Source organism: Spermophilus citellus (genome assembly GCF_964194105.1).
Source record: "Spermophilus citellus genome assembly, chromosome: 2".
Taxonomy (NCBI): domain Eukaryota; kingdom Metazoa; phylum Chordata; class Mammalia; order Rodentia; family Sciuridae; genus Spermophilus; species Spermophilus citellus.
Genome location: NC_138183.1, coordinates 140,445,705 through 140,458,958, shown reverse-complemented (window position 1 = coordinate 140,458,958; position 13,254 = coordinate 140,445,705). Strand labels below are relative to the sequence as shown.

Genomic DNA, 13,254 nt, shown 5'->3' with positions numbered 1-13,254 from the left:
CATAATAGGGCTTATACTTTTATACATAAGCAAATTTGGGGTACATCAAGGTAAGGGAGTTGGTGCAATTCTACTGGAAGGTGCATTCTACATTTCTTATATAGGTACAAGTTTGTCAACAATCTAGGGACTCAGCTCACATAGCTTAGGGATTTTTATGGCACTAAGCCTAAATGGGGATTGTTCTATTCCCACTACTTTTTTCCTGTTTCTGTTACTGCAATTATCTGTTACAGCTACTTGTTAGCCGCTTCAAACCTCTATCGTTAAATGTCATTAAGCAGATTTGCTATGTGTCAGTGTGCGAAACCACAGCCTGTCTGCTCTTAAACTGCTAAAATTCTTATTTTACTCTACCATGGGATCTATTCAATATTCCCAAGGGAACAGTGTATTAAACGCACTTTTGAGCTTTTGAAAAAGTGGAATTGCTGTTTTAAGTAGCCTCAAGGGTTTTAAAATTTCCTGTTTAGTGAACCTTGGTGAATCATACAGCATCACCCACCACCACTCCTGGGGAGGGTTGTCATTTAGAAGGAGCCAAACTATCAGACTCTGTCTCCTTTTCCTCCTCCTTTTGTTCTAGATCCAACCCTAACTTCCTGAATGTATTCTTATGCAAGAGGGAGGCTCATAATGTACTAATATTTGGATGCATATCTCCCAACATGTCAGTCTGCTCATAATGTGTCTTTTCCTCAGATCACCTTGTCAGCATGGAGGGCTCCTGTGGCCTAATCACTCTCCAACAGGAGCCAGGTAAGCCCGATGTCCAACCCTTGTGTACCAGTGCTAGCCCAACCCCTGACCTGCAAGAGGTCTTCCATTATAGCTTGTGGAACTCTTGAAACCTGACCTATCCCCAGCGGCACTGAAGAATTTCTCTGTAACTTTGTCCATCCATGAGTTTGTGGCCAGTGTGTCTGCAACCTTAAACTGTGAGAATGAGGAGAAAGTCCCTTTGGAAGCCTCCTTTATGTACCCAATGGAGGAAGACTTTGATGTCTTTAGCTTCAAGGACATGATGGATGGGAAAAAAATTGTGGCAGAATTACAGGACAAGATGGAGGTACAGGAGATGGGTTCTTTGTCTTCTCCCCTCCTTTAATGATTAATGTGAACTCTTTAAGATCTCATTCAAATGAACCTTCACTAAAAGTGCTGGTGTTGGACGCTTTTCCCTCCACTCACGTCTAAATGCTGATTTTCCTGAAATCATTTAAGGATAAATCACTTAAAGGCATTAAAACTCCAGGTGTGAAATTGAGAAGAACCATTAATTTCTTTCTCTAACAGTCTTCATTTTCTTCAGTCCTGTCTTTTCATTTGTTGTTACCTTTCATTCCCATCCCTCCTGTTTTCCTTAGGCCCAACGCAACTATGAGGATGCCATATCCCAGGGACTTATTGGAGGAGGACTCATACTCCAGAGATGTTGCAATGTGGGGAACCTCCAGCCTGGGTCAAAGGTGGAGCTCACCCTGAGGTATGTTCAGGAGCTGCCCTTGGACGCTGATGGGGCCCTGCACTATGTGCTCCCAGCCATCCTGAATCCTAGATTCCATCTCCCTGGTGAATCCTTTTCCCCTTTGAATACTGGGGTGGCATAATAGGGGATTTTTTCCTTCATTTTGGGGTGTGCCAAAACTATTAGAAAAACAGAATGAAAGTAATTTTTTGTAGAACATCTTATAGATAGTTGCCTTGATATGAAAATTCCTCTAGTCCCCTTGGAGGAACTGCCCTACACACTCAGCATGGTTGCCACCATCAGCTCCCAGCATGGCATCCAGAGAGTCCACTCCAACTTCCCCTTGAGTGCTGTTGAGTTCCTTGCAGATGATAAGACTTCTGCTCAGGTAATCAGTAAGAGAGGACTGTTGTTGCCAGGACCCTATTCCTTGGGTCCTGACTTTGTCCAACCCTTCCCAGGTGGTCCTTACTTTTCCCTATTAACCCAGAGGGGGATGCACTGTGCTCCCTCTTCACCCAGGTTTCATATGCTGAGTCTTCTCCTGATTCTCCCACTGCTCCTGGTCATGCTCACTGGTGGAAGAAGCCTGTGGCCCTCAGCTCTGACCTCAGCTCCAGGCAGCAAAGAGTGAAGATTCTAACCTGACTCCCTTGATAGTCCCCAACTCAAGTTTCCTTGGCTGAAGAACACAAGTTTAACAGGGACATGGAACTCCTGGTTTACTACAGGGAGGTGCACAGCCCCCGAGTATCTGAGGAGATGGGGATGCCTGAGAAGAAGCCAGGTATTTTTTTATCCCTTTTTACTCAGTTTTTGGCAGATGACTGTCTTAGAATCACTCTCAAATATCCTCACTTCCATTTTCTATCCAATAGCAGCTAAACCTACTCAAGTGAAATATTGAAAGAGCTTCACTGCAGCACACAGAGATTGGCTTGGGTGTGCACTGTGGCATTGTCTTTTAGGCAAGTTTAAGTAGTAGATAGTTAGATGAATAATGTGAACAAATAATTCATAACAGACAGGCATTTATATATATGCAGCAGTGATCAGTCCAGATATAAATGCAAATAAAAATGAGCATATGACATCTTTATATTTTAAAATAACAAAGATTTGCAAATATAATGCTTCATGTTTCAAAAGGTATAGTGAGTTTGGCACTGTCATAGATTACTGTGAACAAAATGTTTTGTGTCCATCTTTCCAAGACAAATTTCACCATATATATCTAAATAAATGCTCAATTTGGTAACTGCAATTTTTGGAATGTTAACTAAGGACATAAATCAAAATACAAATAAAAATATGCACTGGATACGCTTTAATAACAATTTTAATAACATCAAGTGTTAAATGATTAAAATTATTTCATTCACTATGCTGTGCCCTCATTAATGTGATAAGTTAATATGTAGCTACTGAAATATTATACATTGGCATTTTGGAATAATTTGGAAGAAAGGCCTCCATGTAACTGGAAGTAAGAAATAAGTCTCACAAGCAGGTTACCACTATAAAATAACATATGCCATAGGAAAAAAACATTTTTAAAAAAGGACGTATGAACATAGTCATTGGGATTAGATTAAGACAATGTTTGGTTTCCTAATTTCTTTTTTAATCCAGTGAATAACCCTTATTGATAGATTCTTCATACATACATGTAATATTCCTGAAATTCTTTCTTTTTTTAAATTGTGACAAATAATAAAATTTAACACCTTAAATATTTAAAGTGGACAGTTCTGTGACCTTAATTAATTCATCTTTCACCACAATCACCACTATTCATTTCTAAAATTTTATATTTAGCCCTAATTATTAATTTCTAATACTGTTTAGTGTCTTAGTAAGTTCAGTTTCTTACTTTTCCCTGATTTTTCTTATTAACTAAATCTTCCTGAACACATATGTGCTTTTCCTAATAACAAAAATTGGTACAACCAAGTCAGTCTATTGTTCTCTTGGGCCTTCCTGGCTGCCTGCACTGGGGTGCAGGGACCATAAAGTGTTACTGGAAAGATACCTCCACTCAGCAGCATTTTCCACATGGTTAGAATGGAGGCATTGTTGGGGACAGTCACATTCACAGTGACATGGTTGGGACTAGACTCATGCTTACACAACAACAAAGCTGTGCAGTTCTCTGGAGTCAGTTCCCACAGGCCATCCCAGGCTCTCATTACTGATGTGTGGCCAAGGTAGTTTCATACACTTGAGCTTGCAAAGTGGCATTCTTTGGTGGCCTCACTTGGCAACCATAATTTCTTAGGGCCAGCTGTCCATGATGAGGTCCCAACCTCAAAAATGTTTGCTATACCCAGTTCATCTCCTATGAAGCTGCACTCTCTGCCTTGTACATTAGTTATCTGTGTTTGATTCCTATTGGTGAGCTCTTCATGCCTGTGAAATACATTATTAGTGATTGGTTCTCAGAACATTATTTCATAATGTTCAATTTTAGAAGATAAGGATTGAGATCTCTATCTCTTTTCTTGTCTGATATTTTTCTAGGCCCCATGCAGATGTTCTTATCTACTCCCATGGCCAGTTCTATAGACCACAGGGGGACATCAAGGACATCCTTATCACTCTCATGAATCTCTTCCAGCAGAGATATTCAGGTGCAGCTTTGTAGCTCACATATTTGGTCGATTTGATTTGCTGTACATGTAACCACAAGGAAGCAAATGAAATCTTGGAATGGCAACCTGGCTCAATAAAAACGTTTTATTGTTGTGCCAAATGAAGCATACCAGTATAGAGGGGAAAGCACAACATTATTTTTTAAAAACTTAGAAGAATTTACTATATTAAGGGAATGATGTCTTTTTAAAATTAAAATTTAATTAAAAATAACTGTATAAAAATAACTTTTAGAAATAATTTTATAAAATTATTAAGAGTTCAATATGAGTTCAGTCCTCAGCTAAGTTTCATAAGGGTATTGTATCACTTAGCCAACAAAACAACCATATTAAGTAGATATTATATACCTTGATTTTTCAGATGAGGAAACTGATTATAGCAAGGGGTAGGGTTAAGGTTTGAAAAACCTTGTTTGAAAACAAGGAAGCCAAGATTGGTGAAGTTAAAGATAATTTGAAGGAGGCTGAAAGAATTATAGTAGACAATACACATGCAGTGCTCACCATATATCTGGTGGTATTCTGAACAGTTCATATGTACTAACTCCCATCATTCTTATTCAACCTTTCTGACGTCTCAGGACAGTGGCAGCCCAACAAAACCCGGGTGTCTCTTGTCACAGAAAAGTATCTACCTTATTCATCAAAATAATGCTGCATTGTATATCCAGATGTCTGGATTGTATATACATCATTTTTTCAATTAGTCTTTATCAAATATTTTGTGGATGATACCTACTATATTTAGTAGCCCATTTGATTAGTAGAGTATCCCATGAATAAAAGATTAAACTGAAACAGGATCCATGGTCATATTTTATCTCAGGCTTCTAAGGATTTAATTCTACCATTCTAGATTCAGTTTATAAAAATACAATAATGGTACCTCATTCCATATCCTCTTATATTCTCTGAACTATAAAAGTGGAGTTAATATAATCTAGTCATTCTCATTTCATTTCCATCTCAATAATGATGTTTGAATTCCAGCATCAATTTTCATTCACACCTAAACATAAAATCAGATATAGCTTTAAAAGTTTATCCACTCAGGATGGTCTCCTCTGTTCTCCCTCATCCCATGGTTTATGTGAAGCTATTTGAATTCAACATGAACCCCAGAACTTTCTTTTCTTAGAGAGAATATCAGTGAGTCCTTCATACCAAATCATGCGGAATTTCATTGGTGTGTATATTGCTTATAAATACTCTTATAATTTATGAGCTTCAAAATTATGCATATGAGCATCAACCTTTCAAAGCTGCAATTAAAGACTTAAACAATGACCTTTGTGATAAGATTACCATTGGTTTGATATGAAGAAGGTGTGCCTCTGCAGATAAACTTATCTGCTGCTTCTTTTGGCAAATGCTAGAAAATGTTCATCTCATGTGTCTCACTCATTTGCTAAGCTTCCAGGAAAATAGCTTCCAGGGACACTGTTAAAAGGGTTGATTATTCTTCCCTTACTTATTTATATGTTTATGCCTCACTTGCCAAAGCCCTTTATAAGCTAATACTGCCTAAGAATCAAACACAGAAATTTAGATTTGAGATTTTCCTGTTCACTATTGAGTTCACTATAATTGATTCCTGGATGCTTTAAGATTCTTGCCCTTTTTTCTCACAGGATCTTTATCCATTTTGTATAGGGAGATCCTTCTGTCATGGTGAGTTTCTATCCAGACATTCCTGAAGATGAGGCATCCATGACCTGTGCAAAATTTGTCTTCCTTATGGACTGCACAGGAAGTATGTTGTGCCCCATGAATAACCAGAACCAGTCTCAGTCACGCATAGAGGCAGCCCAGGTAAATCTAATTTCTTCCTCTGAGTCAGATAGACAAGTGAGGGTGAATCTGAGGGGTTAAAGTGGGGTGCATTTGGAGATGCAGGTCTATTCTCCACCTGAGCAGCAGCTGGTATGACCCACTCTGAGGCCTTGGAAGGTAAAGTGGCATGGAACCAAGGTGACAGGCTACAGCCCCAAGAGTTGGCTTGGCAGTGTCTGAGGAGGTCCTGTCACTATATCCTTATCCTCTCTACCCTTCAGGAAACACTGATTCTGCTGCTGAAGACTTTGCCTATAGGCTGCAATTTCAACATCTATCAATTTGGATCTTCCTATGAGAAATTCTTTCCATAAGATTCTGAAAAGACCAGAAAATTAATCTTTTAAAGGAAGGGATTAAATTTGTTAAAGATATTACTGAAGAATTGATCTAGGCTTTGGGGATTTCAGGTGGGATTACTATTTGACTTGGATTTCTCAGCTATGTGCAATGTCCAACTGCTGTTCTATCCCTGTGTGTGTTTGTTTCTTTCAGGAAGAGTGTGAACTCTACTTAGAAAACAATGGAGGAGGAGGGAAAGAGTTAAGATCATGAGCAAGGTACCTATGGGGCACTGAAATCTTGGCACCACTTCAGAATATTTACAGGAAGCCCTCCATCCCTGGTCACCCCCTACAGGTAGGAATTGGAACAGACTTAACAGAAGGACACAGGGAAATGAATCAGTCCCTGAGCTTCACTGCAGGGGTTTTAAAATGTGATGTATAATTGGAAGACTCTATTTTATAATACTTAACTCAGTCTGTTGGACAGGGGAACTGCCTTTGTGGATTGCCCCAGAGCCGCTGACAAAGTCAGTGTGTGGAGGAGCTGAAAATCCCCAGAGTTGCTAACAGACCTGTGAGGATGCTGTGCAGTGCCAGGGGAAGTGCATGCCTGTTTGTAGAGCCCTGAAGTCTCTGGAATGAAGCAATTAGGGTTTTCAAGAGCAAATTCTGATACCTTATGGTGAATTTAAAGTTTAATGTGTATTTTCTTTCTTTATACAGCTTTTTGTCTTCACAGATGGAAAAGTTGCAGAAACATTTAGTGTAATTTAAAAAGTTCAGTTTAACCACAAGAAACATAGGAACAATCTGAATGTGATTCCTGCTGGGGTGACCAGACCCTAATGGTGCCACTTGCAACCTATATCCTCATAATACCAGTGTTTACATCAGGAATTGTCCTCAACACAAAATATGTATTGTATAAATTTTTGCTATTACTATAGTTATTATCTTATATTCATCCACACAGAACATTTTAGGGAGTTCTAGGCAGAGATCAATAAAAACATTTCAGTTTTGATTTCATACATGAAAATAATGTAAAAGTATGCATGTAAGCACTATATATATAGCATAGGGGACACTTCAAAGTTCATGTTGGAAAAGTACAGTGAGGGCATCAAGATGCTGGCAGAATTTGGTCTTCAGAGAGAATGATACCAAATTAATTGCATTCATCCTAATGTGATGTCACTAGATTTGAGGATGATGACTCACACTAACCCAAATGGAAAAAAGACTTGTTATGTAAATCTAAATCCATAGTATTAATTTACAATGGAAACTATTTTTTCCTGCTGTTTATATTAGTATTACCAAGGCATTCTCTGTTCATAGATACATTTATTTGGGAAATTAGACAGTTTAAGTATGTTCTGGTGCACACAAACTAGGACACAGTAAGATCTTTCCAACTGAAAATCAGAAGACCACATATTAAGAATGGCCTTCCTGGGCAGATCCAATGCCCTAATAGTACCAGGAAGGTACACGGAAAAAGTTTCTATATTTTCTTTCCCTTGTCAGAGTAATGTTCTGCTCAGCATAATGCTTAGTGCCATGTTGACCATTTGGTAGGGAAATGAATGTGGATAGATTTGTTAAGTTTTCAGGTCCCCAGTTCTTTATCTGGGAAATGGAAGAGAAACCTGCTGCTGAAGAGACTCAGCATGCTTAAATTCTACTATTAATTTCAGGTTTTTTTTAAAGTTCCCTAAATATACAACATGTTCAATGATTGGCTTCTATTACAGTTCTCATCAGGGAAGTAGATTAACTTATCCTGTAATTGTCACCATTCCTTGTTAATTGTGTAAGTCCATTCTTGAGTGCCCATGTCTAACCTCCATTTATTTATAATTGCAGATGTTTCTCATTTGGCATTGGAGAAGGAATTTCCACCAGCTTAATAAAAAGCATTGCCCAGGTGACAGGGAGCACTTCAGAGTTCATCACAGGTAAGGACAGGATGCAGTTCAAGCTGAGGGGAAAGCCCTGTGTCCAGAGATGGGCAATCCAGACCAAGTACACAGCAGGGTAGGGGACACTGCTGTAAGGGCAGGAGCCCAACTTGCCTCCAGTGTGCATTTTCCCAAAGGCCTGTGCTTTGTCCTTAGCCGGGCTACATGTGGTCTCACACAAATGTGTCCACTGTACATGTGGAATATGGCCCAATTAGTTGGAAGACCAGAAATAAGAATTTAAAAGATGTTGAGTCTTTTGTATTTGAGAACAAATTCAGAGAAACTAAGAGCTTTGAATGTCATGTTTGAGACTCGCAGATCTGTGCTTCAGGACCTTTTTTAGTGGTAAATTGATGGTCCCTCATCAATGCACACAAGGAGATATCTCTGGTTCTATTTCTAAACTCCTCTTTTCTTTTTCTTTCTTTTTTTGGTACTGGTGATTGAACTGTATTTTAATTAGAGACAGGGTCTCATTGAGTTGCTCAGCACCTTGCTTTTTGCTGAGTCTGGCTTTGAAGTTGCAATCCTCCTGCCTCAGCCTCCTGAGCTCCTGGGATTACAGGTGTGCACCATTGCACCCAGCTCTAAATTCTTCTTTCCCTGTTGCTGCCATGTCTTCTTTAGTTCCATTATCTGGATATCAACTTCCCCTAGCATATCTTCATTCACATTTATGCTATTAAATCTCTCAACCTTTGCTTTCTCATGTGTAAAGAAAAAGAGATAATACCTACATCCCAAGATAGTATTAAAAATTAGGCATAACATGTGTTATGTCACATAGCACCTGATACATAATAAACATTCAGTTAATTGTGGGTATCCTTCTCATCCTTATTTGTTTCTGCCTATTTGGTTCCCTTTCCTCCTTCAGGCTCTTAGGTCCCTGAAACACTCTCTACAGCCTGCTATATGCAATATCTCTCTGGGCTGGAATTTGTCTCTTGGTGTGCCTGCTACCATGCTTTCCACAGAACCAACAGCCATGTTTAAAGAACAGAGGTTAATCATATATGCCCTGCTCATTGGGAAAATGCAGGTGAGGCAGATTAGCAACTATCCTGACAATTTCAATAAAGTTGGTAGGTAGATTTACATTTCAGCAAGACTGCAAATCCCAGGGAGAGCCAGACCACCGTCTTCCCCATCATTTCAAGTCTCTGATTTCCTGAGCTATCTGATGGCTATTTAGAGATTTTAATGTGCTGAGCTGGGGAGGTGCCACTGTTCCAATCATTTGTCTGGTCATGTCTGCCTTCCATCACTTCTCTAATTTTTAGGCAATTGAGTCTACAGGAGAAGTATGCCTCAAATACATGCTCCAGAACAAGAGTTTTGAGCATAAGCTGACATTTTCTCTACAACCCATGCCAGATGCCAGGTAAGAATACAGTTTCCCTATTCTTTTCCCACATTTCTCTTCATTTTTCTTCCCTTTTTCTTTTTTCTGTCATCCTTGCTGTTTGGATTCCTTTTATTGATTTTGTCTTTAATTGTTTCCCTACATTTGCCTTTTTCTTTATAAAATATTCAGTCTTGTCTCTGCTCTTCTCTGCCATTTTCTTCCCTTTGCCGTTCCTAACACTTGGAACCCAAAGTAACTGTGGGTGTTTTCTGTAAGTCTCAGAATGTTTTGTTTCACTTTTTTCTCTTAGATTCACCATTCACCATCTTCCTAAAAATTCCTTGACCAGAAAAAAGACTTGGGTTTCAGTGAGACCCTAGTTAAAGATAAAGAACACATGTTGAAGATCAGCATTGAATCTGGAGACATCAGCTCCTTTACAGAATATATTGCTATAAACAAGGAGCTTAAGCAGCCAGTTCAGGGGACCCTGGCTTACAGGCAGAGTCCAAGGCCAATTCTGTTCAATGATACCTGTAGGAGGCCAAGAATGTGTTTTTCTGGTGAGTTTATCCCATTCAGACTCCCACAGAGTAAGTGTCCTGGATATCTGAGTATACTATTTAAAGGAAAAGCTTGTGAAAGACCTTAAACTGTCTCATTTTCCCTGTGCCTCCACATCCAAGGTTGTCTGGTGAATGTTAAACATTTTTTTTTTCTGTACTAAGGAGCTAAAATGTGGCCCACTGGCAGAGAGATTTAATATGGAAGGATATTAGAATATAGAAAGTACAGAGAAGCATCAAAAAACCAAACTATTGCCAGGTACAGTGGCACATGCCTATAATCCTAGAGGCTCAGGAGGCTGAGACAGGAGGATCTTGAGTTCAAAGCCATCCTCAGCAAAAGTGAGGGGCTAAGCAACTCAGTGAGACCTGTCTCTAAATGAAAGACAAAATAGAACTAGGGATGTGCCTCAGTGGTCAAGTGCCCCGAGTTCAATCCCCAGTATCCCCTCCAAAAATAAACCTGTTTAAATCTGAAGCTAATCTATCAATGATATGGTAAATTATCCCCCAGATGGCTGGTGTTGGTAATGTCCTGATACTAGTAGTGGTAGAAGAGAGGACTCAAGAAAAAGAAAAAGAGCCCCTGAAGTTAGTTGGAAAGTTTCTACTTCTCCCCCAGGGAGAAGTAGAAACATTTGTATAGAAGAGGGTCCAGTATCTCAATTTATGTAGTGGAACCAAACTACTAAAAAGAACCATAGTGTATGTGAATCTTTTCAGCAGTACTCAGCAGATTTGGCATAAGAATGGAGCAAGTAGAAAGTTGGGCTAATTTCAATCTTGGAAGTTTACTAGATAGGTGTGATGAAAGCAAATTAACAATATGGAGTTAAAAATATCAGTAATGGAGTGGCAACTGTTGGACTTGAGATTTAGATTGCATACAGAATAAAGATGAAAGGAAGTTTATATATGGGAAAAATAGAGAAATCAAGACTTATATGTTTTAGATGAGGTAAAATAGGAATGTCTAGGTAAGAAACTGGAAAAATTAATATTTTAAAAGTAAGATTTTTTTAGTTTGTTTTTTATAAATGGCACAATTCTGCATGATAAAAGGCTTATCATGCCTGGGAATGTAAAATTGAAGGAGAAAATAGAGCCAAAGTCATTGAATTTGAGGAGGTTAAGAAGCTTTGCATCAGGAAACTGGGTAGGCTATCTCCATGGGTATATTGAAAACCTTCAACATGATGGCAGACCTTACAATGAAGAAGAAGTCTACAATCTGGATTTCAGAAGCCTTAATTCCTAAAAAGGATAATGCAAATCAATTGTAAATTTACCCACTAGTTGTATCATGCCAAGAGAGCTCTCTTGAGAAATATGTATTGAATGTTCTGGTGAGATTGATCCTCATGAACAGATTGTGAGCTAACACATTTCCTCCCCCGCTGCCGCCTTTTTCTCCATCTCTCCCCCATACTTTGTTCAGGGAAACACTAGTGATTCTAAGGATATACAGAACACTTATCCAAATCCCTAAAATGAATGGATTAATAATAATCCTCTCTCACAGGGTCAGCTGCAGTCATGCTAGGAAGCAGTAGTGATATGGTGGAAACTGAGCTAAGCTTGGGAATGCCTGGGCTCTTCTGTTGTTTAACCTTAGGAAAGAGCTCTGAGTTCCTGTGTTCATATTTGTAAAATTGGGTTAAGACAAAGCATCTTACACATTTTTTGATAATCAATCCAAGCAACATGAAAATGCACTGGAAAACTACAATAACCACAGATGTTAGATGAAATTGCTTATGAATGAGTATTTAAAATTACAATTAATAGTGAATTTGTTTTTCTTTATAACTCAAAGAAGGAGTCATACTGTTTTTGATTTGAGATACAGATTTATCTTTAACCAAGTTAGTTACCTCAGTTACTTTGATTAAACACTTAGAGACTAAATTGTATACCTTAAAATATAGGGGAGATACTACCTGTCTAATAAATTTACGGTATTAAGTGAAAGAGATTGTGTTTACAGATCACACAAGACAATGCCAGAACATAGCAAATGAACAATAAGCCTTAGCTATTATTAAAACTATTGTCTAGCTGGGCTCAGCGGTTCATGCCTGTAGTCCCAGTGGCTCAGTAGGTTGAGGCAGGAGGATCTTTGCACTTTAGGCAGCTTCATTAATGTTTCTGAGTTTCAGTTTCTTATCTATGGATCTGAATAGTAATAATAATGGTAACTTATTCTTATTAGTACACTTAAAAAATAAATCACACTTTTAAAAGTTTGATCCCATTGTTGGAACATAATAAGCATTCATTATATGGGTGTGTGTGTGTGTGTGTGTGTGTGTGTGTGTGTGTGTGTGTTCTATTATTATTACCATTATCATTACATATGTATTCAAGTATTATTACTATTATCTTTATATATATTCAATTATTATTAATACTATTATCATTACTAAGTGAATAATGAGAAGAAGAGAAACCAGTAGAGGTTCTGTTTTTGGGACTGAGGTCTCTGATAGCTTCATGACTGTGGCATGCTTGGTGGCTAGGAAGTTTCTGTGCAAAGACACAGAATGCCTGGCTGCTGGGAAATCTTCTGTGCAAAGACACAGGATGCCTGGCTGCTATAGCAATGTTCTTCATGATGAGGCTCTGTGTTAGTCTTATCAGCCTCAACCTTGATCCCAGGCACAAACTCCTGGGAATAAAGGAACTCTCTTGTTAGACAACCATAATGTATCACTGAGCCTAAACCTGCACACATAACAGTAACTTTATACAATGAACTTTCTTGAGAGCTATACAAAGCTCCTAACACATTGCAACTTAGTTTATAACTGAGGAATACCCTGCATAATGTTGCTAAGTCTGTAACCTGCCTAGTAATACAATGACCACTATGTACTAATGATGCCAATGACCTAAAGTAACCTATTGATATAAATAAGGCTTGGCAGCTTGACCTCTCTGCCATTCTGCCATCTTTCTTTCCTGCCTCTGCATTTTGTCTCTGTGTCACTTTTCATTTTCCTTACAGGAACTTACATGTCCCAGGCACCACACCACACTTGACTTGTATAACCTTCCTGATTAGCGGTGTTCTGGTGTTCTTTGCTTTTATTCTACATGAGTCACCGTATTTCCCACTTCATCAGTAA

At 38.6% G+C, this 13,254-nt stretch overlaps 1 pseudogene across 1 annotated transcript; it reads left to right on the top strand.

The window, feature by feature from the left end:
- Window positions 1-716: 716 nt before the first annotated feature.
- LOC308641606 (von Willebrand factor A domain-containing protein 5A-like) lies at window positions 717-13,254 on the top strand (annotated as a pseudogene). Its single transcript has 13 exons — window positions 717-759; window positions 867-1,069; window positions 1,368-1,572; window positions 1,684-1,859; window positions 2,144-2,258; window positions 5,783-5,937; window positions 6,180-6,268; window positions 6,454-6,597; window positions 6,969-7,048; window positions 8,115-8,247; window positions 9,090-9,254; window positions 9,496-9,596; window positions 13,134-13,254. The product of its transcript is annotated as a von Willebrand factor A domain-containing protein 5A-like (transcript).